General features: G+C 43.2%; 1 pseudogene; it reads right to left on the bottom strand.

Moving 5' to 3' along the window:
* LOC123977518 overlaps positions 1-6,272 on the bottom strand; it is a 37,270-nt pseudogene that overhangs the window by 4,042 nt on the left and 26,956 nt on the right.

The raw sequence follows: 6,272 nt of genomic DNA, 5'->3' as shown, positions 1-6,272 counted from the left end.
TGACATGGTTTTTATCGCTGACATGGTTTTTATCAAGGACATGGTTTTTATCAAGGACATGGTTTTTATCGATGACATGGTTTTTATCGATGACATGGTTTTTATCGATGACATGGTTTTTATCAAGGACATGGTTTTTATCGATGACATGGTTTTTATCAATGACATGGTTTTTATCGATGACATGGTTTTTATCAATGACATGACATGACTTAAACCGTATTGTGAATTGTGATAAGCTATATATACCCTCATATGTGCACATGCCCCTTTGCCGTGGTGTCAGACACCACTGACTTTTGTGTGTACAATACTGAGGGTATAAGGTATAGGGTACACAGATTAACAGAATTAATTTAGTCGTTGTTATTCATGTCACATAACTGCTACATATGCAGTGATGATTGCTGGGTAATATGTAAATGACTACCCAATCTTAACTACTTGACTACAGAACGCAAAATCTGACCAGTAGACTAACAAAGAACCCGTGCAAGCTGGAAGTCGCTATTTACACATAAAAGTAGTTTAAGGAGAGACAGGAGAGAAAAGAACAGGAGGAGAAGGTCTCAAAGCTCCCAAATTACATTGTTTTGGGTTACTGAGGACACTGTCCAATCCTGTTTCAGGATTTTGATAATGACAGCACTGGCTATGCTCCTAAACACTCTCTATTTGACTTCTGTACTTTGCAAATACAAAAGTCTAGGTGACACAGTCCAACTCTAAAATCCATCACATAACGGTGCTTTACTTTAGGGACGGCTTTGAGGCGGCTGTGGCTAAGGGGGTAGAGCGGGTTGGCCGTTAATCGGAAGGTCGAATGTATGAATGTTAGTTGTTAGTATGACTGGTGAATGCAGATGCAGTGTAAAAGCGCTTTGAGTGGTTGAAAAGGCGCCATACAAATACGGAGCATTTACATTTAGACTGCTGCATCCAGGCGCACGCAACACTGCTGCGTGTGTGTGTTGGAGAGAGACACACACCAAGACAACTGTTCAATTTCATACTCGTGTATGAAATAAATAATAAATAGGATAAGGAGCTTTAAATAAGGTATTTACTGAATCTAATCTTATCAGCTGTTAAACCGTGGCAAAACAAGGAAATAAGGCACATAAATTTGCCAATAAAGGGTTCCCTTCTAGACACAAATGCAGGGTGTGCTTTGTAACGGTGTAGCCCAAGGGCCCATCATAACAGCCTGCACTGGAGCCCGTTGTTACTACCTTACGCCGCTGGTTGTGCTGTAGAAAACAAACTTTCAAATGATATATGATTCAATATGGAGAGTTTTCAACTTGGAAAGTGCTAACAAAGATTAGATTTACGCAATCTAAAGTTAACATACTTGGTGTAAAATAGACAAAACATAATGTTTAGAAATATAAATTATTTATATACTGTTGGAACCAGTATGTATATAAGTTATCTTATATTTACTCTCACTCATGCAATCTGAAACAAGAGAGATATATATATATATATATCAAGACGTGTACTAATGCAAGTGTGTAAGTCTGCAGAAATGTACTGACAGGAAGTCTACAGCGGATGGCGTGACTGAAGGAAATGACTGTCGGAACAGACAACTGAATAACAGGAACCGAGCCCTAGCACTGAGGAGCGACTGAGCTAGACCTACATAGTTCCTGGAACAATACTGTACAATAATGTATGTCACGTTGATCACGTTTCATGTTGCTGCTGCATCCCCTTTCCCCTTAGAGCAGCAACATGCATGTAACTAGGGAACTGAATATAATAAAAAGAGAGGAAACGGAAGAGATACCTCAGAGCGGTTGGAGTTTGTAACTGAGTGCATCTCTGTCCGTTCTCCTCGCGAGTAAAAAGCCATTAACTCTCTTGTCTTTCTTCCTTGTCTGATATTATAGGTGTATGAACCTGACATTTACACTGCAGGTGAGGGTCACTCCACTGGCTGCCTGTACATTATAGAATTCATTTTGCTTTTAAATGTCTTAATGGTCTTGCACCACCCTACATCTCTGAGCTGCTACCCCCCTATAGATCCACCCGTTCTCTCAGTTCAGCTGATCAGCTGCTCCTAAGTGTGCCCAAAACAAAGCGCAAGCTAAAAGGGGACCGAGCTTTTGCTGTAGCAGCTCCTAAACTGTAGAACGACGATCAAATTTAATTTGTAATTTAACATTCCTTGTTGCTGTTTTTCATAACATTTTTACCAAAAGCTTTCAAAAAGTGATGGAGACATTCTGATTCTGACCTGTCCCCAGCGTCCCCAGTGTAAATGACACCTATCTGTCAATATTTTTAATGTATGTGTCCCGCCCCATCCAGGCTGTGATTGGTCAGTTCATGAAAAGTGACACTGCCGAGCTACTTTCTGAACACTGCTAGGCCCTTGAGCTTCTCTTCTGCCTCGTCTGTCTCGCCTACAGAGATTAGCAGGCAGGCGAGAATGGGAGGAGGTGAGCGTCACATAGCGCCCAGAGAACCTGATGTGGAGAGGGCAGAGGAGAGGACCGATAGCTTGGAAAAGTCCCAGTACACCAAATGTTTGCGGGTCGCGGTCTCAACCTGTTCGGTCAAAACTGTACTGTGCACCATAGTGGCTGATGGTGGAGAAGTGCTGCCATCCTGTCAGCCATGCGGTGCGCAGCGTAACATTAGTTCATTAGGAAAGTCTGTTCATTTAAGTCTGTTTATCTTTTTAATGTGAATAATCACAAATAAAATAAACAACTTGTGACTAACTTTTTGTAAAAAGGTTAATTCATTTGAGATGTAAGTAAACGTTAACTTAATTAATAAATGATTCATAGTTAACTGTTAACATTTGTCTCAACAAAATCTAGTGTTGCAAAATAACGTTTAGATATTAAAAAGCATTTAAAACGTATAATGTCAATAACAGATATGTGAGTTATTTTTATATGTTCAGGTGTCTTGTGACTGTAAAGTGGTAACGACCATAAACAGGTAACAACACGGCCAAAGGTTCCAAACTTCACCACACAGCACCAGGGGTGTAGAAGCAACCTCTGCAGACGCAGAGTAGCGTATAGCATTAGCTCCTATGTGTGAGCTAACTCGTTCATGTCGAGCTAGGCGGGAGTGGTTTCAGCAACACGTCAATTTTGAAGCCCAATTTGGGCTTCAAAACTGCCCTTCAGAAACCAATGGGTGACGTCACAGATACTACGTCCATTTTATATACAGTCTAAAGTTTCTACCGAGAGATTAGGAGAGAGGAGAGAACTGGGAACAGGTGAGCGTCACATAGTGCCCAGAGAACCTGATAAGGAGAGGGCAGGTGCCGGTACTCAAGAAGAGTCCCATAATGGCAAAGAGTAAAAAGTAGAAGTAGTGATACTGGTGACCCACTTCAAGCACTGCCGATAATCAAAATTGACGCCACTTACCAGAGGCGCTGTAGCCTATTGATGGTTTACATTCTGATAAACCCGGCCTTTTTATGTTGGCAAAGGTCCAGACAATCCAATTCAATTAAATATTTAGTCCAAAATGCTTTTTCATATCAATAAATAGACACCGACTAATGTTTAACTGCAGTCAGCATGTAAACAAAAAAAAGCCGGTACAACTTGACCTTGTGAGTGACACCTTAATTGACCCAATAGAAAATTAGATGCCCTGTCCACGGCCTAGAAAAGCCAATGAGTGTCCACGTACACAGGAAGTGCCAGTCCCCTTTCTTTTGTGCATACACCGACAGAGATTGTGCTGAGTACTGGTGCTTCACACACACATATCATGCGACAGTTAAAAAAAATAGAATATTTTCCATGGACATTATTATATATTGTCAAACATAAAAACGGCCCATGCCGTAATTCCGTCGCTGTGCCGGAGAACTTTAAGGCCTGGGGCGGGGGGAGGAAGGCTAGTAAGAGATGTGATTAGGCCAGCCCAGTGTCAGTAGAGAAAATTACCCAATGGGACGCAGTCCATTTAACAGTTATATAAATAAGTCATTTCTGATACACCAGCCCCAAAGGTCCGTCATTACCAGTCCACCCCTGCTTCTATCCATAGAGCCATGCTGTTAGCAGGGCTCACATGATTTTACATCCAAGTTTCTGATGTTTCTAATGAATGGCTGTTTCCAGTCGAAGACTTCTGGAGATCCATCTGTTTCCCAACTACTCACTGCTCTGAACAGACATAAGAAGTCCTTCATGTTGATGGACTCCAGTAGATTGACATTAAATAACAGAAAATAGAGACACCTGCAGAGTGTGAGCTCTTTTTGTCTGTCCAAACCTGAGTGTGTCCAATCTCCAGTGTAGATCCTCCAGTCCAGCAGACAGCAGCGTCACCCCTGAATCTCCTAGATGATTGTAGCTCAGGTCCAGCTCTCTCAGATAGGAAGGGTTGGAGCTCAGAGCTGAGGCCAGAGAAGCACAGCCTTCCTCTGTGATCAGACAGCCTGACAGCCTGGAATCAGGAAAACATCATAAACTTTGTGTTTTAGAAAATCACGTCAGCAAGAATATCCTACAGAACATTTTCACTAACATGAACCTAAAACCAGAAGAGGGGGATTTAAAAGGAACAGCTTAATACTGACCTGAGAGTTTCCAGTTTACAGTGTGGACTCTCGAGTCCAGCAGACAGCAGCTTCACTCCTGAATCCTGCAGGTTGTTGTTACTCAGGTCCAGCTCTCTCAGATGGGAGGGGTTGGAGCTCAGAGCTGAGGCCAGAGAAGCACAGTCTTTCTCTATGATCAGACAGCCTGTCAGACTGGAATCATAAACTTTGTGTTTTAGAAAATCATGTGAGCAGGAAAATCCTACAGACCATTTTCACTAACATGAACCTAAAACCAGATGGGGAGGATTTAAAAGAAACAGCTTAATACTGACCTGAGAGTTTCCAGTGTACAGAGTGGACTCTCGAGTCCAGCAGATAGCAGCTTCACTCCTGAATCCTGCAGATTGTTGTTACTCAGGTCCAGCTCTCTCAGACTAGAGGACTGGGAGCTGAGAACTGAGGACAGCACTTTACAGCATGTTTCTGAGAGGTTACAGCCACTCAACCTGAAAAAGGATTAGCAATGGACACAAACTAAATTATTTATTTGTCAAATATAAAATTAAGCATTTTTGAAATGACACATACATACAGAATTTTGTTGGAGGCTTTGACCACTGGCAGCAACCTCAGAAGAGCCTCCTCTGAAGCAGAGTATTTCTTCAGGTCAAACACGTCCAGATCTTTTTCTGATGACAGTAAGATGAAGACCAGAGCTGACCACTGAGCAGGAGAGAGTTTATCTGTGGAGAGACTTCCTGAACTCAGGGACTGTTGGATCTGCTCCACTAGAGAACGATCATTCAGTTCATTCAGACAGTGGAACAGATTGATGCTTCTCTCTGGAGACAGATTCTCACTGATCTTCTTCTTAATGTACTCGACTGTTTCTGATTGGTCTGTGAGCTACTTCCTGTCTGTGTCAGCAGACCTCGTATGAGATTCTGATTGGTCTGCAGTGAAAGACCCAGGAGGAAGCGGAGGAACAAGTCCAGGTGTCCATTGGGACTCTGTAAGGCCTTGTCCACAGCACTCTGGTAGAGATGTGTCACTGCAGACTCATCCTTTCTTGTTTCAGACTTCTGGGAGGTTGTTTGTTCTTCTGCCAGCAGATTGACACCAGAGTTGATGAAGGTCAGATGGACATGAAGAGCAGCCAGAAACTCCTGAACACTCAGATGGACGAAGCAGAACACCTTGTCCTGGTACAGCCCTCTTTCCTCTTTAAAGATCTGTGTGAACACTCCTGAGTACACTGAGGCTGCTCTGATATCGATGCCACACTCTGTCAGGTCTGATTCATAGAAGATCAGGTTTCCTTTCTGCAGCTGCTCAAAAGCCAGTTTTCCCAGAGACTCAACCATCTTCCTGCTCTCTGGACTCCAGTGTGGATCTGTCTCAGCTCCTCCATCATACTTGACGTTCTTCAGTTTGGACTGAACCACCAGGAAGTGGATGTACATCTCAGTCAGGGTCTTGGGCAGCTCTCCTCCCTCTCTGGTCTTCAACACCTCCTCCAGAACTGTAGCAGTGATCCAGCAGAAGACTGGGATGTGGCACATGATGTGGAGGCTTCTGACCTCTGTTACCATGTCAACACACCCAGGAGGGATCTGATTGGCTGCTGCAGGTCGTGTGGTTATCCAGAGGCGAGCAGAGGGAAGCAGGTTCCCCCTGATGAGGTTTGTCAGCAGCACATCCACTGAGGTGGACTCTGTAACATCAGTCAGGA

The sequence above is a fragment of the Micropterus dolomieu genome, linkage group LG10 (assembly GCF_021292245.1).
Source record: "Micropterus dolomieu isolate WLL.071019.BEF.003 ecotype Adirondacks linkage group LG10, ASM2129224v1, whole genome shotgun sequence".
In the NCBI taxonomy this organism is placed as follows: Eukaryota; Metazoa; Chordata; class Actinopteri; order Centrarchiformes; family Centrarchidae; genus Micropterus; species Micropterus dolomieu.
Note: the sequence above shows the minus strand (reverse complement) of the source record. Positions and strands in the feature narration are given on the sequence as shown.